Source organism: Manis pentadactyla, chromosome 16, assembly GCF_030020395.1.
Source record: "Manis pentadactyla isolate mManPen7 chromosome 16, mManPen7.hap1, whole genome shotgun sequence".
NCBI lineage: Eukaryota > Metazoa > Chordata > Mammalia > Pholidota > Manidae > Manis > Manis pentadactyla.
The window spans coordinates 25,816,438-25,840,152 of NC_080034.1; the positions used below are offsets into that span (position 1 = coordinate 25,816,438).

The window sequence follows — 23,715 nt, forward strand, 5'->3', positions numbered from 1 at the left end:
TTATCTATTACTTTCAATATTCTATAAACAAAGAGTTCTGATTTGATTGGTAATTCTCAATCTAATTTCCCCAATAGACCTAAGAAATATGATGTGCTTCTATTAATAATGTTCAGTTACAAGAGCAATGAGACTCAACTCAAGGTGAAGGTCAAAGGAGGAGATGCATGGATATTCTAGGGGGTGTATTATAATCACAGGGAGAATATGTGGGAAGCCCCTAGAGATTCTGATTCATCCAAAGTGAGTAGAGCTCCCAAATACCCTTTGACAATCACTGACATTGATGGAAGTCTCAAGTGGTCCAGGTTCTAATCTCATTCAATTTTTTCAATGGTTTGCATAAGGATATAGAATAGCATATTTAGAAAGTTTGTCAATGACACACACTAAAGAGAAAAATTAAGATCTGAATGATTACAGCTGGTGGACTTACTCTAATAGAAAGAATTACTTTTTGTATAAGAATTGTACTATTCAGATAGAGAATGTAGGGTGAGTTTTGAGACAGGTATATAGTTTAACAGTAAAATACATGAAAAAATAAGGTAGTTTAGTTGAGAGTAAATTCAACATGGATCAACCGAGTGATCTGAAATCAAATTAACCATGTTGGCATTTAAGAGAAATTAGCAGAAATAGTATTCAAGACAATGATTGGCTCATCTTATCTTGTTTTGATCAGATTACACATGGACTTTTATATACAATTCTTCACTTCAACATCTCTTTCTTCTTTTGTTTCCTTTCTTGCAGGAAAGCAGTTGGAAACTTGAGAGGAAGCCATCTGAGTAGGGGTGGTTCAGTAGGAGTTGAGGCCTGGATACAGAGGGTACCTGAGTGGGCAGTGGTCCAGCAGAAGATTGAACAAATAAGCAAATATATTGAGGATCATGGGAGCCATGTCTCCCCATTGTCTGAGAAGGGAGGTATACATCTGGAAAGGGGAAAAACCTAGAACAAATCCTGGGACATTAGATTAGAATTACTGGACTGTTGTAAATCCATGATTTTCAATATATGGAAAGATGGGTGTGAAAATAAAGATGTAAATTTTTATTCATATATATACATTATATTTTTGTATGTATACAAATATGCATACATCTATTTCCCAGCCCTTTCACTGAGAATGCCTTGGGTAGAAAGACCCATACAGCAACAGGCTACACCTTGCACCTAGATCTTGGCTTCTAATTACCATTAAAGGACTGAGGATGTTTTAGTTGTTCAGGGCAGCTTGGGGTGAGTGAGATATGATGTCTATCTTCACGTATTTGAGACAGTCAGTTGCAAAAGGAGTTGAACTCTGTCTCCATTGCTTCAAAAAGTGAACTAGAACCAATCAGTGAAAATCCTAGGAATGCAAGTTTGGGCTCAATATAAGGATGTCTTTTCAGACAATTCTATCAAAGAATGAAATTAATCTAAATTAGCAAAGTTTGGAAGAGTAGGAGTCTAAGATCATTTTCAACATTGAAGTTCTGTCTTTGTTTATATTAGTGCAGATTAATCAGAGGTAATAGCCAAGGTCTATCTTTTTTGATTAAAAAAATAAAGGATCTAATTTTATGTCAACCTTGGAAAAAACAATGTGGTGTCTGGATGAGAGAGGAATAACTGTGAAACTTATGGACTGCTTCAATGTACTTTTAATATTGTTATCGGAAAACAAAGTCATAAAAAGCAAAAGCCAAAAGGCCTATTTATATAGCAATTAGAAAGATGATAGAACACAGAACTTATTTAAATTTGTTATTCATTCTCTCCCTCAGGTTGGACCACACACACCGCTTCTTTCAATTGTCCTCACTTTCCCTATTATGACCTTCTACATTATTGACTGGCTCTTGCCATGAGACAGCCCTGTCCCTACCGTTGCCACCCTTAAGCCACAGGCTTCCTCCCAGCTCTGAATTGCTTTATTTTGTAAAACAGAGGCTTCTACCAGGGTTAAGTTTGTTGAGCAACAGATCTACCCTTGATTTCGTTCACATTCAACCGTTTACTGTAGGATACCAGTCTCCCACTCCTTGTATCACGGGCTCTCACACAATAGGGAGTCCTTGAAGCCCTTCTGTCCCAGGTTTGGTGGCTGCGAATCCTGGCAGCGCTGTGCAGCCCACGCCGGGCACCTTCAGGCACGTGGGCGGGGAGGGGCGCAGGTCTCGCGGTAGAGGGCGCCCGCGCCCCCTCCCCAGCGCAGAGACGCCCGCGGTCCCTCCCAGGGCATCCCCCGTTTCTCAGTTGCGTGAGTCGGGGGGTCAGTCAGCTTGTAGGAAAAGTGTCTGCTCGCGGACGCCTCACCCACAGTTTGCCTCTGCGTTTCCTCTTAGCCGTCGCGACCCAGTCACACAGCTTCGGCATCAGCCTCCTCTCCGCTCCGACTCCCGAGGAGGCCCCCCACCCCGGTGTGACCCCCAGAAGCCCCTCCCCGCCGAGGCCGAACTCCCGCCGACAGGCTCCTGCGCGGGGTTCCCAGAGGGTCTTCACCCGCTCCTGGGCACCCCGAGTGGAAGGGAAGGGGTGAGGGGCTGAGGGCAGGGTGCGAGCCCGGGCGGCGGGGCGGGTGGGGGGCCGGGGAGGGCGCGGGGTCAGCGGGGAGGCGGTGAGAGGAGGCCAGACAGGGGCTCTCGGTTTCCCGGGGTCTGATTGGAGGTTGGCCCGATGAGTCGGAGCTGGGGGCGCGCCCATCTCCTCCGGCTGCTGCGAGGGCCGCTGGCTCGGCCCCTCCCCGGAGCCGCTTTGTCCCGGGTGACGGCGGCGGTGGTTGCGGGCAGCAGCGGGCAGGCGGCAGAGACCCACGGACCGAGGGATCGAGCCCCGGAGGCGGGGCGCACGCACGGCCCCACGCCCAGGCCCGCGGGCACCGCGCCCGCCTCCGCGCGCGCTCGCACGGGCGCGCAGGTGAGCAGGCAGCGCCGCGCCCGCAGTCGCCGGCCGCGCCCGCAGTCGCCGGCCCCGCCGACCGCCCGAGCCGCCGCCTCAGCCTCTGCCGGCGCATCGCGGACGTCCAGCAGGTCGGTTATGTAACCGCCTGGCCCGCTCGCCCCGGCACCCGTCCTGCCGGGGCTGAGCGCGGCGCCCTGGCCACGCCGGGGAACCGCGGCAGGGGGCGGGCAAGTGCGGTCAGGTTAGGCGACTGTGCACGGCGTGGGGGGTGGTCTGTTGGCACCCCCGCGGAGCCTTTGGGGACAGAGGTCTGCCTTGACCCCCCCCCATAGAGGGCGCGGGTCTCAAGGAGCCCCTTCCTCATTCTGAGTAGCTCAAGGATTCGCCTTTCTAGAAGCAGCAGCAGGTGCATGAGCCGAGGAGCGAGAATGACGCCTGTGGCCCCCGGGACTGAGGTCTGGAGTGGGGCTTAGGGGAAGTGGACCGGACGCAGAGAGCAAAGGAGAAAACCGATAGACTCCTTCCCAATGTTTAAAGGAGCATGCTGGGGAGGGGAAGGTGCTTTGAGGCGCAGTGGGCTGGGAATTGTCCTGCCTGGGATTAGAGGGCTGGGTCATCTAAAAATAACTTCAAGTTTGAAAAGTGAAATAGAAGGGAGCGCAGTGTGCCGAGTTCGTCCTGCTTGTGAGATGCTTCCCTCTAGAAGTCACCAGGGGGAACAGGCAAATCACAGCTGCCTGATCCCTCTGCTGCCTACTGGTCTCACTGGTTTCCAGGGTATCTCCATTTGACTTTTAGTTAATGATTTATTCTCCAAGGCACTGCTGTCTTTTTCTTAACCCAAAATAAATTATAGCAGAGTGCATTGCTTTGAATCTTTCCTATTTCCTACATTGGCATAGAAGTGTTCAGTGGACATCTAATTAGTTAGATGCCAAAGCTTTTTTTAGAAAAAATTTTAAGTGTCATTTCAGTAAAAGCAAAAGTTTCTGGACTCCCTTTAACTTACAGTCCCACAACTGGAGAAGAAAGGATGCTAGAGCATTCCAGTCCACACTTCTATCTTCTTTCAAGCAGAATCCCACTTAACCTATCATACAGAAGGGAGGCATTAGGAAAAGTAGGATATTTTTAATAATGCAGGTGAACTTTCACACATATTACATCAACATCAAAACACAGGACAAGTGCATCACAGGCACAGGGCAACACTTGCTAACTGGCCCCTCCTTTGTAAGGACAGAAAGAAGTTAGAAAAGCCGAGAAGCTGGAAAAGATCAAGAAGCAGGTCAGCACTGACTGTGGAACAAGGCAGGGGAGTGAACATTTGGCTGCTTTTCAGTCTACACATTGATTTTCTTTAGCTTAAAGCTATTACCTTAAGCAAGATCAGTCATTGTGTTGAATTAGTCTAAAATGTGAGTTGACTTTGCTTTCAAATCCACTGCAAATCAACATTTATTAAGCACCTACTACCTGAGTCCAGTTCATAGAATTTTATGAGGGAAAGTATACTCAACTTAAGCTGCCATATTCCAAGAGCACTTAAAATACCTTGTGTGTTCAGGTCTTGCAGAATCAAACTGAACTGAAAGGGGGTGGCTATCTCTCCACTGATGAACATTAAGCAGGCATAAGTGGGAACTTGAGAGCTTTGTCATTTGCAAGTATGTATCACATTCCTAAAGACTCCTTACTTAATCATTTACAGTTAGTCATATATATTACAGAAACTAGCTTTATTGAGATCAACTTTGATAGTTGCTGAGGTCTCATTTTCCCATGTCTTTTACTTTCTGTACCATCGAGCCAGTTTATCAAGTGGCATTTGTGAAGCATCTACTGAGCGCTATGTAGGCCCAGTTCCAGGCACCAAAACAATGAGGCCAATGCTTTTCAGAAATCAGTCTAGCATAAAATAAGGATAAGAAAACAAGTAATAATAATCAACATGGCGAGTATTTTATGGAAATAGGAACAAGTTCATTGGGAGCCCAGGGAAGGAAGAGAGGAGGAAATCTAGAGGAGCTTGCAGAGGAATTAATGTTTGGATGTACTGGATCCCAGTAGGTGGTAGGAGTTCTCTGGAGAAGGAATTAGGTGTTCCACATTGAAGGAAAGTTCATGTTTTGAAATTGGGGTTGCTGGAGAGTTTGGGAGTGTTTCAGTGAGCCTGGGTTGCTCATATATACCTTGCTGAGGAGGAGAAACCATGCCACCTTTATGGAAGAAATGATTTGATCTTATTTATATTTGCAAAAGTGTCTTTAGAGGTAGTGAGTAGGTTGCAAAGAGTAGTGAGTTCAGATTTTAGGCCGCTGGAGAGGTCCAGGCAAAAATTAATTAATACAATTAATTGTGCAGAAACCAGGTAGAATGGGGAGAGAGAAGAGAGATCTACAGAGAGCCATTTCAGGGAGAAGCTGTAGCACTAGGTCACCAAGTGGGTGGTGGGTGTGGAAGAAGCAGCTTAGGTGTCTGGATGGATGGTCAGGGTTTTAACTGAATTAGAAAGTAAATGAGAAAGATTAGGCTTGAGAAAGTGAGGAACTTTAAATGAAAGCTTTTCCTCTAAGATCAAGAACAAGACATGGATGCCCACTCTTGCCACTTTCATTCAACGTAGTACTGGAAGTCCTAGCCACAGCAATTAGGCAAGAAAACACAAAAAAACATTCAAATCAGAAAGGAAGAAGTAAACTGTCTATTTGTTGATGATGTATAGAAAACACTAAAGACTTCACGAAAAATCTGTTAGAATAAACAAATTCAGTAAAGTTGCAGGATGCCAAATTAGTATACAAAAATAAGTTTCTTTTCTATACACTAATAATGATCTATCAGAAAGACAAATTAAGAAAATCCCATTCATAATTTCATCAAAAGAATAAAATACCTAGGAATAAATTTAACTAAGGAAGTAAAAAACTTACATACTGAAAACTGGAAGACATTGATGAAAAAAAGGGAAAAAATAAATGGAGAGATATTCCATACTCATGGATAAGAAGAATTACTATTACTAAAATGTCCATGTTACCTCAAATAATGTACATATTCAATGCAATCTATTAAAATTTCAAAGGCAATTTTCATAGAAATAGAACAAATAATCCTAAATTTTGTATGAAACCACAGAAAAACCCAAATACCTTAAGCAATCTCAAGAAAGAGGAACAAAGCAGGAGACATCACACATCCTGATATCAAACTATATTTAAAAGCTATAGTAATCAAAACAGTATGGTATTGGCATAAAAACAGAAACATAGATCCATGAAACAGAATAGAAAGTCCAGAAATAAACCTACACTTAAGGTCAGTTTACAACAAAGAGGACAGGATATACAATGGAAAAAGGATAGTCTCTTCAATAAATGATGGCAGGAAAAGTGGACAGCACATGCAGAAAAATGAAACTGGTCACTGTTTTCTCCATACACAAATATTAACTCAAAACAGGTTAAAGACTTGAATGTAAGATCTGAAATCATAAACCTTCTAGAAGAAAACCTTATGGGTAAACTACTTGACTTTTGTCTTGGCAATTAGTTTTTGGCTTTGTTAACAAAAGCAAAGGCAACAAAAGTTAAAAAGAAAAAAAAACAAGTGGGACTACACAGGAAACCATCAACAAAATGAAAAGGCAACTCAAGGAATGAGAGAGATTATTTGCAAATTATTTATCTGATCAAGGGTTTATATCCACCATATGTAAAGAACTCATACAACTCAACAGCAAGAAAACAAACAATCCAATTTGGAAAATAGAGGAACTGAACAGACATTTTTCCAGAGAAGACATAGAGATCATCAAAAAACACATGTAAAGTTGCTCAACTTCATTAATCATAAGGGAAATGCAAATCAAAACCACAATAGAATATCCCCTCACAACTGTTAGAATGGTATTATATATCTTAAACCACACACACACACACACACACACACACACACACACACAAGAGATAAGTGTTGGCAAGAATGTGGGGAAAAGAACTCTTGTACACTATTGGTAGGGATGTAAATTGGTACAGCCACTGTGGGAAGTAGTGGAGGTTTGTCAAAAAATTACAATTAAAACTACCATATGATCGATCTAGCAATCCCACTTTTGGGTATTTATCTGAAGGGTAAAGAAAATGTGGTATGTATATACATACATACACACAATGGAATATTAGTCATCAAAGAAGGAAGTCCTGCCATTTGTGACAATATGGATGGATCTTAAGAACATAAAGTAAATGAGAAAAGTAAAAGAAAGTATTAAATCAGACAGAAAAAGGTAAGTATAATAAGTATCTCTCATATATGGAATCTAAAAAACAAACTCATAGGTGGAGAAAAGATTGGTGGTTGCCAGAGGTCAGGGATGGGGGATGGCAAAATGGGGGAAGACAGTCAAAAGATACAAACTTTCAGTTATAAGTTAAGTAAGTCCTGGGGATGTAATGTGCAGCTTCGTGGCTATAATTAATAATACTGTATTGTATATTTGAACATTGCTAAGAGAGTAGATCTTAAAGTTGTCATCACAAGAAAAAATTTTAACTGTGAGATGGTAGATGTTAACTAAACCTACTTTGGTAATTGTTTTGCAGCGTGTACATACACCATGTCATTGTTTTGTAGACCAAAAACTAACACAATGTTATATGTTGATTATATAACATAATTTTCCCACTAAAACTCGGGGGGAAAAAAGGAAGTAAATGAGAAAGAGTAGGTTTGAGAAAGATGGGGCATTTTCGACTTTGAATATCAAATGAAAATGCTCAGTCGGCTCTTCTGTTTTCAAAGGTAATTTCTTCATTGCTGGTGCTGACCTTCTGCTCATCTTACCTTCATTCATAAGACTGTCTAGGGCTGCCTTTGAAGAAGAGGGGGATGAATTTGATGGCAAGAAGTTGTTTCTACCTTCTTCCCTAAAAGTGAAACTATTATATGTCAACTATCTGAACTCGTAATACAAATAATAGCAAAAATAATTGTAAGGATAGTAACAGTGACTAACATTTATTCAGTGCTTACTATATTATATGCTGAGCACAAAGAAGTTAGAACTCTACATAGATTATCACATTTGACCCTCACGATAATCTTGCAAGGCAGACCATACTGTTATTCTCATATACCCAGTAGGAAACCCAAGATAAAGAGAAGGTACCTTATGTAGGCCACACAATTAGTAAGACATGACCCCAGGATTCAAATTCAGGCAGTCTGACCACCACTTTGAATGGCCAGTGTGAATTAGCAGCATTGACATAATTCCTATTTAACCTGGAATTTGTTTCCTATCCTATGTTTGAATATTTGTGGCTGATGCCATAAAAAAACAGGACTGAATCAGGAGCACTGGCTCTCTTCTGAGCTCTGCACCTGATTTGCTCTGTGACCTGTGCAAAATCACCTTCCCTCTCAGGCTTTAGTTATTTTCAATCTGTATTAATAGGAGAAGAGGTTGAATAGATGATCTCTAAAGAGTCTTGGCATTCTGAAGTCCTGTCAACCTGTCTCAAATTTTACTACTAGAGCCATTGATTTGGGTTAATATCATGCCTGCCTGGTCACTTTTAGAATAGGAATACTTCTAAGAGAATCAATGAACTCCAATGCTGGCTGGTCCTTAACAGGTTGGTGTGAATTAGTCCATAGTGCAGGTGGTATGTGAGGAGCTGCCCTATGTTGGGGGAGCCCAATTTGGGGAGGGGAAACCCAGATAAATCTCTTAAAGACACTGATCAGTTTCTTTATTTTGCATATGTCACTTAAATTCTATGAGACTTAGTTTTCTCATCTCTGAAAAATTGGGATGATTTAATACATGTGTTATAAGGCTGTTGTAAGGAGAGAAATAGATAACATAGAGCAGACACCCCACAGGTCTGTCTCATGGAAGGTGCTGGGTAAACGGGGGTCCTCATTTTTCATCCCTAGGAAGACAGACCTGCAGAAAACGGAGGGGGACTGTTTCTGAAGAAAAACCTCTCCTGCTTCATAGTTTTGCTAGAGCCACCCCTTATGGAGCATCATGCATCTGTTATCTTAGACAGTAGTATATAGTGGGGCTATAAAAACACACAGCGCATTAAATACCTTTCCACATGAGAGTCTCAAATACTTATTAATAAGTTACCCTATTAGATATAAAGAAGCTTCAACATTCCATAACACCAAGTTTCAAACTCTTTTTTTTATCACGTTTATCACCTTATAAATAGGCCAAAGTTGCTATAGGGAAATAGTATTGCCTAGGATTGGTTGGTTATTATTATTATGGCATTGAAAATACAGGAGATGGAATGACTTCCTATTCTGTGTGTGTGTGTGTGCACACTGTGCCTCTATCTTCATAAAGAACCTTCTGTTTTTGCCTGTAAAATGTTCACTGTCCTTGTTTCTTTTCTCTTGTGTTATCAACTCCCAGGTAGTCATAAGTTGTTGGTTAAATTAATTAATTGAGTTTATGATTTTTTTTAAAGGTGGAAGCAGCCTTAAACTCAGCTGTTTTTAAGTCCCTTAAAACAACAAAAAAAGTGTGACTGTGAATGGTACATTCTAGAAGTTGAAGAAAAGTTTCCAAAAATAGCTCAAACTTCCTGCTGTTCAGAATGCCCACAGAAAATATTTTCTATGGTTAGGATGGAAAGGGACTTATAATTTTCTTATTTGACTTTCCCATTCTCAACTCGATTTGACACAGGGATGAAACATGGAGTTCCAAGCTTTGGAATAAATGCATAAGAAGATTATAATGGTAGCTGTTGGACAAAATAATTGTATGATTTGAGAGCTATATCCTAGTTTTCATTACTGTTGCCTTAGCTCTTTGTGGGAGTAGCTGCTTTTTTGTTTCATGTGATTTAGATATGCCTGCTGCAAAATTATAAGTTCTTTGAGGGCATGGGTCATGCCTCAATACTCTACATACAGTGTTGGGAATACAGTCTAAAAAGCACGGTGTTAGCATGAAAAGGCCTGGATTCCCATTCTGGCGCTGTCACTTTCCAGCTATGTAACCTTGAGCTTCCCACCAACTGAACAGTCAGAGGAGCTGGCATCTGCTGAATGCTGCCCCTGTTCCAGACACTGTGCACAGCAGCTGTGTGGGTTATCTCATTTAATCCTTACAACAACTCTGCCCCATGGGTATTATCATCACTATTTACAGATGAGCACGCCCTCAGGATCAAGGGGAATAAGCCTCTCAGTGCCAGGTGTCTGAGTTGCAATTTTCTTAACTGTACAATTAGGAAAATAATACTTGATCTCCCCACCTTGCAGAGTCGGGAGTGTGAATGTGCACTGAAAAAAATGGGATGCTCTGCACAGATGTTAAGGATGAGTATCACATTAAGGACTTCCCAGGAAATCAATGTTAGCTGGGCCTTGTTAGCGCAGGGTCTGTGAGGGGAGGGAGGTCCTTGTATATAAAATGCTCTGATAGACTCCATGGAGACAACTGTATGTCCTTGCCCTGTTCTTTGGCAGCTTGTGTTATGATACCTGTTTCTTTTGAGGGTAACTTGTGGTCAGTACCAGGACTCAACCGGGCTGGGGCAGGAGGAGGCTGATCAGGAACTAGTCCTGCAGATGAAGGGAGGTGGGGAGCATGATTTACAGACAATAGGTAACTGCCAAAGGTGTGTTTCAATATAAACAGAGGAGGCTGAAAGTCAAAGCCAAGGTCAAGGAAGGTATAGACATGATGTGGAGCACAAGGGGTCATCACCAGGGCTTCCATTAAGTGTGAATGACAGGTCTTACATGGAATCTGCTCCAGAAGAGTAGAAATATTTCCCAGTGTCTGCTGAGGTATGTCCACTCAGCAGGAAACGCAGCGGCCCTCTGCCCTGACTTCTTTAATGGTTACATTTTCTTGGACATATGTATTTCATAAAATTTTTTATAAAGCAGAGTAATACAAAAAGAAAATTAAAATCACATGAACAAATATTAATTATTACTGACATTTTGGTGTATTTCCTTTCAGTCTTTTTTATGTACATAGTATTATAGAACTGGGATATTGTGTATACAAGTTTGCATCCTGTGCATGTCACCAGCCATTTTAAATAACTTTTCATGTAAAGTCAATAATCTTTATGAATATTGTTTTCAGTAGTTGCAGAGCATTCTCATGTATGAGAATTCACTTACCTTCACCCCTATTGTTGGACATTTAGATGGTTTCCATTTATCCAAACTATAAATAATACTTGAGTGAACACTTTGATCATAGTTTATTTCTATATTTTGGGTCATTTTCTTAGGATAGATTGTTGGAATTTTTGGCTCAAGAAGATGGACCTTCTTAAGGCTTTCTTTATATTTTGATATTGCTTTTCATCATTTTTCCAGGATGTTGTACCAATTAACATTCCCACAGGCAAGCAGGAGAATGCAGGTATCACCTCCACCCTGCTTGTAAGCACCTTTTAGGTGATGATAAGGGGTGGCTGGTGTTATAGGCTTTCCAGAGATAACACCTATGCTGGCAATGTTCTTGTTTAATGTTTCTGCAAGGAGCTGGAGCTTTCTTTGTGGGAGATGATGATGGACAAGTGGGGATCTAATAGATTTAACATGCATGAGTGAGTGTTTGTGGGAGAGTTGGTATTAGTGGGTTAGCTTCTCTCCTGGCGGTTCTCTTATCAGGGGCCTGGGCTGTATCAGGCCTGACTACACAGCTGTCACTGCAGCCTGCTGAGCTACAAAGCTGACTTAAGCTAAGTAGAATAAAGCAACCTCTGCTTGAGTGAGCACTGGTTTAGTTTACCTCTCAAATCCCCCAAAAAACATTAATAGCAAGTATGTGTGCTTATTTGCATTCGTTCAGTGGTCATTTTAAGTTGGTTTTGGCTGATCCCTTTCCGCTGTTGGCTGGGCCTTTCCACCAAGCTTCAGTCATCCTGTTGCACCTTCCATGAGATACAGGGCAGATTAACTCAATTTGAATGCATAACTAGGCTAATCAATTGGAATCTTGTTAAAAAAAATCATTAAATGGTCATTTGTCTGGAATTTTAATGGGATAGCTAATCAGAGTAGTCTTTCAAAAAAGAAAGTACCTGCCTCCACTATCAAGCCCCATCAACTGTGTTGATTTTATTGACCAATTTATTGAGGTTGACAGTCAATTTGAATTCTTTGTCTGAAATAAAGTCACCTGAAAGACAGGCTCAATTAATATAATTTAATTTTTATTTTGACTCCTGTAGCTATTAAAGATAAAAGCCCTATAATGGGGTCTAGCCAGGACAAATCAAAGTCCAATTCATACTTCTCTTTTGAGGTGTAATAATGTGTACTGAAGGAAATTATTTATTTGATTACAGGTATCTTATTAATTTGTAAGTGGAGGATGGCAAATTTGGGTAAATTAATAGTAAATCTTATTTGCTCAAGAGCAAAGTCTCAGCCTTGACAAGGCAAGTGAAAGCAAAATACTAATTAATAAATATGTAAATTTTTTCCTTCTGTGGGCATTAATGATATTCATTTGATCTTTTATGATGTACAAACAACCATTTATAAAAAGATTAAATTTTGGTCAGGGGAACTGACATATCACAAATATGTTTATTTGGTACCCTTTATTTTCCTATTTGTCTCTTGGTGATTTGTGCTTCACACACAGCTGTTGTTTAGCATTAAACTTCAAAATCTGACAAGATGACATTTAGGTGAAGCTCTGAACTGAAATATTGCATGGTCATATTTTCAAGGCAAACCTTCTGACCTTGTGTCTGAGCGCCACTGCTCATGGAGACCCCGTGGGGGTTCTTGGCTGGTATCGTGGACTCTGGTTTGGTTGTAGCCCCCTGAGACACTGTGGGTGGGGAGAGCTCACCCTGGCTTGCAACCTTACTGTGAGGTCCACTGTTGTTCTGGAAGGTCAAGAAGGTTCTTGTAGCTCCCACACATGTATAAACTGATAAACAACTGGAAAAGTTGTTTCCAGGTGGAGGTAAGATAAGGGGGTAAACCTGAACAGCTCCACTCGGCTGCCCTAGATCTAAATTACTTTGATTCAAGCCTGAGCCACTTTGTTCAGGCTGTGTGAAAACTGCTCAGACCATTAAACTGGAAACTGAGGACATTAAGAAATTTAGGATGGCTCTCGATAGGCTTAAGGAAGTATGAGTGAAATCTTTAATAGCTTACTGGGGACTTGGGACAGTCCAGAGTGGCCCTGTGGGAAACCCAGATGCATGGTTGTGGCCGTGTGCTGCTCTGCTCCTTCATTCTCATTTTTATTAACCTAAACAGCTCTCCAGAGGCCACAGAGCTCGTGCTGTAAGGAGTGACCCTATACTATTTGTGAAATGGCCTTCAGGGTCTCCAAATGTGGAAATCTCCAAATGTAGTGACTCCTCATGAGGCCTCCAGCTTTATTCCTTAAAATTGCTTTTAAAATCTCACATTTCAGTATAAAAACACTTATCACAAAGATTTTTGTCTTGCATGAGACTGGCCAAACATATGCCATTCTTTCAGTATTTCTTCTCACCTGTAATTTATCTTCTTGGTCTTAGCTCAACCGTTACATTGGATATCCTCACGACCGTGCCTGACTATTGTTTCACAATTCACACCAAGGTGTGCGACTATGAGAAGGTTATTATGTCTGAACAAAAGCACCTTCATGGATATTGGTGAAAACCACTGCTGGGTATTTTCATGACAGTGTAAATTTCCAGAGCATACCTCTGGAAAGAAATCTGAAGAATAATAAAGGTTAGAGACCTTTACCTAAGTGCTGTTGGGGCACTGTTTTCAGTATCTCTGGGAGCCCACCTGGTGGATTTCCCTACTGATCATGACAACGCCCTCTCTGCTCTACCCCCACGGACCTTGAACTCTCTTGAATTATTCCATTTCTGGAGGAGAAATTCCAGATCACAGCCGAATTCGCCCTCTGACCCTGTTTGTGGACTTTTCCTTTATCCCCATTCTCCTCAGACACCCTCATCTCAGGGATCGTAAGGCGTTGTGAAGCCAAAACAATACTTCTTCCTTCCAAAAGGATGGAAAAACAAATAGATAAAATACAGATATTCTTCTTCCTGCAAAAAAAAAAATGGAGTGATATTTAGAAAGTAGAATATAAACACTTAGGTAAAGGATACTTCCTTTAACATTGAAAAAAAAAGAAAGAACCTAGGTAGTCATTTGAGGTCATCTAGATATGAGAACATCTAATAGAAATGTCTCCTTATGTAGTTTGGTGAGATATCATCTCTGAGATACTAGTTTTCTTTGCCAGATGTTTTCTTAATTCATTTTTAATTATTCAGTTTTGATCGGGCCAGTCCTTTTAGTGATTTTTCCAAAGTATCAACAAAATTATGTTTCTTTTTGGATTTTGGATTTCTACCATGAAGATATTTGCATGCAGACTTTAGAGTACACTAATCATTGCTTAAACAAACCCTTCCATACCTCCTTTCTCATCCTTGGATTGATTGCCATTTATTTTTAAGATAATACACTAATACCATGGTTATTCTTGTATTGTACAAGTTGTCTGTTGTCAATCATGTCAATGTTAATGCTGCCAAATACACACATTCCTTTTTCTAATTGCAAATGGACTTTTTTATGGCTGCTCATTAGAGATTCCCAGGAGACCAATAGTAATAATTGAGACATGGCTGCTTGAGACAGGTATTATTTCTTCAGCTTCCTATTCTAATAAATAATGAACCACCAAGTTTTTTATGGCTGCTTATTAGAGATCCCCAAGTTGTTTATAAATAAATCAAAAGCCCTCATAATAAATAACAAACCAAGAAGTAGTTGCATACCGTTTACAGATATGGAAGGTTATGGAAATGCTAGATATAATCAGATTGAGAACTATTTTACTATTGAGAAGGAATATAGAGCATATTGAAAGTGCATACATTTATAAGCGACATTCTCCTACCTCTTGTTCTTGAAATTCTTCCTTCAAGTTCCATCTTTTCCAGATTTCCTCAATCCCTGAGCCCATAAGAGAGCCATCACTCTTGTTTTTTTTTGAGCCTGTGTTTATGCACATATGTAGCCTAACCTTTATATCTCTTCCAGTCCATTCATTCATGCATTCATTTCATTCACCCCTACTATGCACCAGGCATTGTGCTAGGCTCTGGGGTATAGGAACGGGTTGCACATAGCTCCCCTGCCTTTAGTGAAGTGGAGTTCAGTAGACTTTAAGCCTCTTACTTGTTTACCTACACCTCCTCTGGATGTTAGGTACCCTCAGAGTGAAGACTGTGTACACATTCATCCTTGTGACCCTTGTACCCTCATCACAATGGCCTACATGTGGTAGGTGCTCCTCAGTGGTAAAATGAACTGATCATTATATCCATTCTAAACAATTCAGAGTCACAAGTTTGAAGATTTCAACACCTTGAAATGTCTTTAGAGCATTTGTTCTCACACAACTGGCGACCATAAAAGTAAGTAATTCCACAAGATGAGTTAGTCTGCTTTCACTCTATGTGCCAAAAGGCCTCATACCTTCTCAGAATATGATGTAATGCCTCATCTCCATTTATACTGAAGCACAGATATGATTGGTAGCAGGGTCTCAACTTTATGCAGGCAGACACATTAAACACTTCTGTCTCAAATGCAAATTCTTTTGAAATGTGCTTCTGTTTTGGTAAGACAGTGCATCCTTCCCTCTTTTGTGGAGTTTGAAGCAATTGAACAGGAAAGTTGTGGCTATTTATTAAGCACCAGGCATTGGGCTATGCACTTTTCCTGTATTATCCTTCATGATCTTCTCAACAACCCTGAAAGGTAGGTTCTATTTTTATCCCTGTTTTATTTACATGAGGAGACTGAGGCTCAGGGAAGCTGAGTAACTTGCCTCAGGTCTTACAGGTAACACGTGATGGACCCGGGACTCACCACGATCTCTGCCTCCACAGCCCACCACTCCTCATCCAAGTGAGTTTCAGAGGCATTCGTGGAGGAAGGGCATAGGACTTCTGTTTGATAGTGTTGAAAAACTAGGGTGTTTGTTTTATTTCAGTGATAATATAAATAATACTAGCATGTCTGGATCATCCAGGTGGCTATCTTATAATGAATAATACTGCTACATGGTTTTGGTTCCCGAATTTGTGGTTCTTTAAAGTTTACAATCAAATTGGTCCCAAGACCACCTTAGCTGCTGTGGGCTGATGGGAATGAACTGGTGGACTTCCTCCACAATTTGTCTGAAGTGGAGGCCACACGATGGGGTGGAGTGCTGGTCCAGTAGAGTTTAATTTTGCTGTGAGTGAAGAAATGCGGGGTGAGAGTCCGACTGCAAGGTGGGGAGCAGGAACGTTCTGAATTCTGAAATCCTGGCATTCCGGTTTTCAGTAGCAGAGTCATGATGAGAATGGAGGGTTACTTTTAGCAAAACAACTCCATCTGAATAATAAGTCGGCGTTGTTAATCTGAAATGGGTTGTTTTTTTATTTCACTTGTATTGGTTGGAACATTGAGTTGGAGTTTCATGGTTTAGTGGCATTGACATGAGAAGAACTGAGTTTCATGGTTGTACGTATGTAAGTATCATTACAATAAAAACCATTAAGGCAAATTTGGGAGGGAGGCAGTTTTTTTTTTCCCCCCCTAAAAATAGTGGTCTGTACATTAAAAAAATCTGAGTAAACAGAATTCCTCTGAGCTATAAATGAATGCTTTCCTCTCAAAAACTACTCCTCCACCCAAGGGGATCTGGCTTGCCTAAGTCTTCCTTTAGAGATAAGGTTTCGACATTGCCTTTCTGTCTGTGAATGGTGCCTGGCAAGGTTAAGGTCTGACCTTGGGTGAGACTTGCCTTTGCTGCTCTTCTCCTCTGACTGGGCCTGTCAATCAAGATGCCTTGGATTCTTGGCCACCCTTTGTCCTGACTGTGGTAACTGACAGTTGTGTTTATACATCACCCAGGATTTTTCTCATTTTTCTCATCACCACCATAAAGATGTGTGAATATGGGCTAGAAAGTAGTCCCAGCCCCACCTAAGCAGGGAAAATAATGACAGTGTATTGGGATTTAAAAGGCTTCTGGTTTGAGAGGTCTCTGAGTCTGTTCAAAATGACTACATTAGTTACTCTTGGGTAAAGAAAAAGGAAGCCCTCCTGAAATACACACACTCAGAGAGGGGGCAGTACACAGCATGTATCCTTAGCTCATTAGTATTGCTTCTGAGGAATTCCTTGTAAGATTTTGGAGCAGGAACGCAGGAGAGTGAGTTCTGATGGACAGAAAGGAGAGGGAACTTTTGTAGCATGTGGACATGCAGTGCAACTTACAGGCTGAGGTCTAGGAAGCTGGGAAGTAAAGGCTGACATAAGAGCAGTGCTAACCTTGGGTAACCTTTAAAAGAGAGGGCATCTTTTCTGTGCACAATTCACTGTCTTCCTCTTAACTTAAAATTCTAATAAAGTTTCCCTGTTCTAATCAAATGTGTCAAGAAGTATTTAACCTCAGAGTGCTTGAGAAGTATTTGTTATGACTGTGGTCACTCTCATTGTTATTATTCCCTGACAACCTGCATGGCGCAGAGTATGGAAGTCAGAGGAGCTGGGCTTCTGTCCCGGCTTGGTTGCGATTTCCCCACGAGTGACTGGGCCTTCCCTTAGCGCTTTGACCTTAGTTTCCTGGTTTATGGCATTGAGGGATTGAGCAAAATCATCACCAAACTTTGTGCTAGCTCCTCATTCTTTGTACGTTCTGCTCTTTACAACAGATCATTATAGCATCCTTACAGCTTGTGTTTCATGAATGAGAATGACCACTGGTGGCTATTACTATTTTTTAATGTTCATCTTTAAATGTAGGGCTATCTCAGGCAGGGGCTATGGAAATTTTTACTCTTGTTATCTCTAGTGATGAAGGTATTCAGTAGCTTTTTAGGACATTATTGGGAAGAGCTTGACCCAGAAGCTCATCACACATTTCCTTATGTTTAGAGCTGGGCATTTGGTGGTAGGCGCTCAGGCCATTCCTTTCTCCAAGGTTATTTTTAACTGTACTTCTTTCTGCAAAGGTAATTCCTTCTTAAGGATGGCAAGATGGATGGATCCTAAATCACAGCCAAGTTTTCAACTGACCATGGGGAGAAAAAGATAGCACTGTTTTTTATAGGAATTCACTAACTTTACCTTGTTTTTATAGTTTGTGATAGTTCTGAGTGTGTTATCTGGCAGCTCTCTTTTCAGTAGATCACACTTATATTAATAGGTAACACTTATCTAGCTCTATTATGCACTAAGTGTTAAGACTTTTACTTATAATATGACACTTGATCAGCGGAGTATCTTCATCCACATTTGAGGTTAAATAACTTGCCCAAGATCTGCGGATAAATGGCACAGCTGGGATTTGAAGCCAGGCAATAGTGCTGCAGCATCTGTGGCTTTACCACTGCTTGATGCCGTGCATATTACACACAAATGTTAATGGACTCAATTTTATCATTTTTATTAATTGAGCCTAAAAGAGCTTACCAATAAATTTATCTTGGAAGGATCAGCTAGTGCTCAGACTTTTTGTCCCCACTTCCCGTTTGACATCCAGCAAAGTGGCTCTTAGAAGCCCATGGGACCCTTGTACCATTCAGTTCCAGAGTTGGAAGGGGAAGGGGACAATTCTATGATGGCAGAAGGGCTACTGAGCTCTTACTGCAGCCAAAGCCTTCTTCCTCTTTAACACTTCCATGCCTTTGGTGACAGAAAACCCTCAGTGACCACTCAATCAATACATAGGCAATGAGTGCATAGTCTGGGTAAGGTAAGGAGCGCAAGCCAGAAGACATTTTCCCCCAGGCGTCTTAACAAACCGTGAGGGCTGGTGCCATGTTTTGTGATGCACCACGGTGTCCACCATGAGTGCTTTGCAAAAAGAAGCCCTCATGGAGAATTTTGGGATTGATTAGATGACTGTTGATAGTGTTCTAATGATGTTATTACCAATATTCACTGGGTTATTTTCTAACCTAATCATCAAAATAATGTTTCATAAGCTTTCGGGATCATTTGTTTTACTTCATGCATGACAATGTACAAATATATATATTCTCATTATTTTGACCTGGTAAGATGGAAAGAACAGTAAATCAAGACTCAGGGGTTCTTCATTCTAGTCCTGATTCTGGTATTCTAGCTCTGAGACCTTGGGCAAGTCCCTTAATCTCTCTGAGCTTCAGTTTTCTACTCTGTGGAATTATAATCACTGCCCTTTGATCTCATAAGGTCAGTGGAGCATCAAAGAGAATAAGAGGTTTGGTGATGATAGATGAAAGGCATTATTATTTTCAGCACCACCTACCAGGGATTTGAAGCCAGGCAATAGTGCTGCAGCATCTGTGGCTTTACCACTGTTTTCCCATTATCTACTCCTTCACCCATCTTCACATGTCATCCTTGATTTCACATTTTAAAAGGGGGTTCCTGAGAACACCTGTTAGACGAGCACTGAAAAGAGAAAGGAGACCCTTTTGGATGATTCATGACATCGCCCATTCCGCTTTGTAAGCTAAGACGGCAGACATTTGAGTTGTTCATTTTTCTTTGTGTTGTTCATCAAGGACATGGTAGACCCTCAATATTTGTTGGTTGAATGAATAAACGTAACTACTGAGTTCCAGTACTACCTCATAGAATCAGGTAGCCATTCTGCTGTGTGCCGGAGCAGAAGCAACAGTTATCATTAGATGTTGCAGAATGTAGCATTTCAACTGCCCTTGTGTTCATGTAATTAGCGAAACTATCCGGAGTGGAGGGAGAGAGGTGATTGTAGCAAAATAAATTTGAAGTTGAAATAACTCAAGAATATCTGAACTACAGTTGTTCTGCCTGTTCGAAGAGAAGTGAAGCCTTAAAAATTATCCTTAACATGAACATACAGTATCAACCCCTTGGAGAAGGTGCGGGGAAGTGGCTAGTCTCCCGGTGAGCTGCTCTATCTCCTTTCAAAAAAACTCCACCCCCACTCAACTCCAATGGATTTAACAATTCACTGCCTACCTGAAGTTAAAAATAAGCCACTGATCTTTACTTTCAAGAAATTAGTCAGCCTGAACAGAACATGACCTTTAAACTACCAGAAGCATGCTCAAATGAGTATTTTTTTGAAAATGGCAAAGAGATGCTTGGATGACATTTTTGTCCCTGCTTACTCTTGACTCTTGCAGGAGTGGAAGGCAGCATGTAGCCATTAACAGAGTTTCTAATCCTCCTTAACAAATCATCAGAGAGTCCTGAGAAAAAGTCCCCCGTCCCGTGCAGCATGACCTCCAGCCTGATTTCCAGGTGACCAGAACCTCCAGGTGGTATTGACTTCCTTCTAGGACGCATGCTAAGTGCTAGGGATGACATGTGGGCCCAAACCATGTTCATTCTCTGGTTAAATGGAGCCTCGCTTCCTGTTGGAACATGGGCTGAAGCAGAGGGAAAGGAAATACTTAGAACTAAACCGCTTGGGAGTTAATGATGCCAGGTGCAAGGGGGAGAAAATGCGAAAGTCAAGAGTGTGCTGTATTTTCAGGCAGGCTTTGAAGTTACTCAACTCTGAGTGACACAGATGCTCGTCAGGGCTTTCTGAGGATTTTTTGAAAATTGCTTTCACATCGACGACAGTGAAATAAAGGGTTTTCAGATATTTACATGCACCAAGAAAAAAACATTTCCAAAGCTTCTGGGAGATTCTTATGTGGAAAAACAGGAAAGACATTTTAATGTAGTATTTGTCAGAAATTGAACAATGTCATAAAACACCTGAACAAATCCTTGGAAATCCCCAACAGTGCCTCAAAGAACTCCTTGCTTTTATAAAAAAAAAAAAGTATTAAACCAATAAAATAGATATGTTCACCCAGAGAAAAGTAAGCCTGGACTTTCTCCTAAGGATGGAGTGGGGCTTCAACACGCCACTTCTTGAAAGAAAATTCAATGCCTTCTGCTTCCTTTTCCTTGCCCAGCTACTCACTGCTTTATCCTGTTCAGTTTATCTTGTTCCCCCTTTTTGCATCTGTTCTTTTGAAGGTCATGAAACACCCCCCCTCCCGACGTCTACCCAGTCTGGAAACCAAAGTTCTTTCACAGTCACCACCTTCCTTAGCTTCTGCCCAGCATGAATGCCATTGACCGTTCTTCCTTTCCTGAAACCCACTCCCTTTGATTCTGTGAGGGACGGTTTTTTTCCTGATTCTCTTCCTTATCCATCCCCACCCCTTTCTTGCTTCTCAAACCCACCATCACTTACTGTGTCCAGCTCAGGCTGCCATAACCAAATACCATGGACTGAGAGGCTTAATAGAAATGTATTTCTCAGAGGTTTGGAGGCTGAGAAATCCAAGGTCAAGTGCCAGCAAATTCTGTTTCTGGTGAGAGCTCTTTTCCTGGCTTGCAGACAGCCGCCTTTTTACTGTGTCCTTCCACAATCTCTTCTTTATGCCTATGTGGGGAGAAAAGGAGAGACATCCCACTCTTCCTCTTCTTATAAGGTCACCAATCCTATTAGAATAGGGCCTAACCCTATGACCTCACTTAATGTTAATTTCCTCCTAAAGGGCTCTTCTACAAATATATAGTCACAGTGGGGGTTAGGGCTTCAGGATATGAATGTGGGGAGTGGGGGGCACAATTAAGTCCATAACATTTTGCCCTCGGCACCCCAAATTCATGTCCTTCTAACATGCAATATACATTCATTCCATCCCAATAGCATCCAAAGCCTTAACTCATTCCAGCATCAATGCTAAAGTCTAAAGCCCGACATCTTTATACCATCTAAACCAGAGAGAGTGATTTTCAAGGTTGAATACTACTGAGGCAGAATTCTTCCCCAGCTGTGAACCTGTGAAGCCAGGTAAGTTATGTGTTTCCAAATTACAATGGAGGAACAGGCATAAGATTGATATTCCCATTCCAAAAGGGGAAAACCAGAGAGATGATGGGTCCCAAGCAAGTCCAGGACCTAAGAGGGGAACTCCCAGAGATCTTCAGGCTCAAAATTCATCTACTTTGGTCCAGTGTTCTGCCCTTGAGGCCCCTGGGGTGGGGGTGTCACCCCCATGGCTCTGTGGGGTGGCCCTGGCCCTTTGGCTCCATGGGGTGCCCCCCTTGGCTCTCTAGGAGGTCAGCCCAAAGTAGCTCTACTCTGGGTGCAGATCCCCATATCTTATTACTTAAGAGGCGGCCCCAGGCTCCTGTACCCTCCTTCACAGATTGAGTGGCTTAACCCATTTGGAAGAATCCTCTGGATTCCTTCTTCTATGGAGACTCGTGTGTCTTGGAGTGGGCTAGGAGCAGAGTCGAGGGTTGATTTCCCCATTCATTCAAGTATTTCTGGTGATTCCTTACTATGTACCAGATCCTATGCTAAGCTCTAGAGATACAACGTGAACAAGACAGACACAGTTCAGCATTTGCAGAGTTAATTGGGAAGAAGGCAACTTAACAATCACAGTAATGAAAGATAAGGTCTGTGATAGAGAAATGATGGGGAATTTATCTTGGGGTTAAAATTTTTTCAATGACCTATTTGCTGAGAACTGGGGAGTGAGGTGGGGAGGTCACAGAAAGATATGACAAGGATTAAACTAACACAGCAGGTACAAAGGAACTGTGGCTGGACTTTGTAAGTTGTGGCTGGGTTTGTAAAATAGAACTCTAGGTTGCAGAACATTACTGTTAAAGTTTCTGTACATCATCTTTAGAATATATATGTGTGCTTTTATGTAGAAGGATTCTGCTGCTTTTTAAATGCAGGTTTCTATTGAGTTGTTGGAGATTTGGAATGTATTTTCTCCGAGAAACATTATAAATTATCACCAGGTCCTCAGGCTAGCCAGTAAGGCTACTATATGCATGATGTACTTGAGATAAAGTAACAGATTTCTGGTTTGAGAGATCTTAGAAACTGGCTAAGTTGCTGTGGGAAGTGTTCAGAATTCCAGGTTGGAATACAAGCAAGAGAGTTATTCCCTTCTGTAGCCTTCATGAAGGGAACAAGACTTCCTTTTTCCTGGCCCCCTCCTTACGGAGCAATCTGAAGAAGAATTCCACCAGGTCCAGGCCTCTGGGACCCAGGATTGGTGCTGTAGCAGAGCTAGGTACTAGAAAGAGCTAAGAAGTATGCGGGCATGGCTGTTGATTGTTGAGAAGGTTCCCAGTCCTGTTTTAAGTGCTTTACCTGTTTCATCTTATTAAGTCCTTACAATACTCCGTGTGTCGTAATGAGGTGCTACCATTGTTACTCCTATAAAATGGTGCTGTGTTCTTGGGCTCAGACCTTGGTCTTCTCCCACTCAACTCCCTCATCCATTCCTATGGCTTTAAGTATTATCTGTGACACCCCCTCGCACTTCCCCCGCAAACTCTGGACTCATGGCACCAGCTGCTCATCACTTAGATGAATAATAGGAATCTTCAACTTAGCATGTTCTTAACTGAACTTTTGATTTCATTCCTCCAAACCTGCCCCTCCCATTGTCTTCTCTGTCTTAGTAAATGGCAGCATCATGCCTCTAGGGGCTTGAGTCCAAACCCTGGCATCGTTGAATCCCACCCCCCCTCCCTACTACATATGTAGTCCATCAGCAAATGCTGCTAGCACATTAAAAACATCCAGACTCCTCTTGCCTCTCACTGTTTCAACTGCTACCTCTTTGGTCTCTATCACCATCATCTCCTATCTGAATTACTACCAATACTTTACTAATTGTTCCCCTCCTCTTGTCCTTGCTTTTGGTCTATTCTCCAAATAGCAGCCAGAGAAATTATTCTACAACACAAGTCAGTTTGTGGAACTCCACTGTT

General features: G+C 41.7%; 1 protein-coding gene across 3 annotated transcripts in view; it reads left to right on the top strand.

The window, feature by feature from the left end:
* The first annotated feature begins 2,768 nt into the window (after positions 1–2,768).
* RCAN2 (regulator of calcineurin 2) overlaps positions 2,769–23,715 on the top strand; it is a 237,206-nt gene continuing 216,259 nt past the window's right edge. For 2 of the 3 annotated variants that reach the window (XM_036927410.2, XM_057494096.1), the window contains exon 1: positions 2,883–3,020. The gene's annotated coding sequence lies outside the window, so the exon portion shown is untranslated. Of the gene's footprint in view, positions 3,021–23,715 lie in introns of all 3 variants that reach the window. The other variant, XM_036927411.2, reaches the window with a different exon arrangement.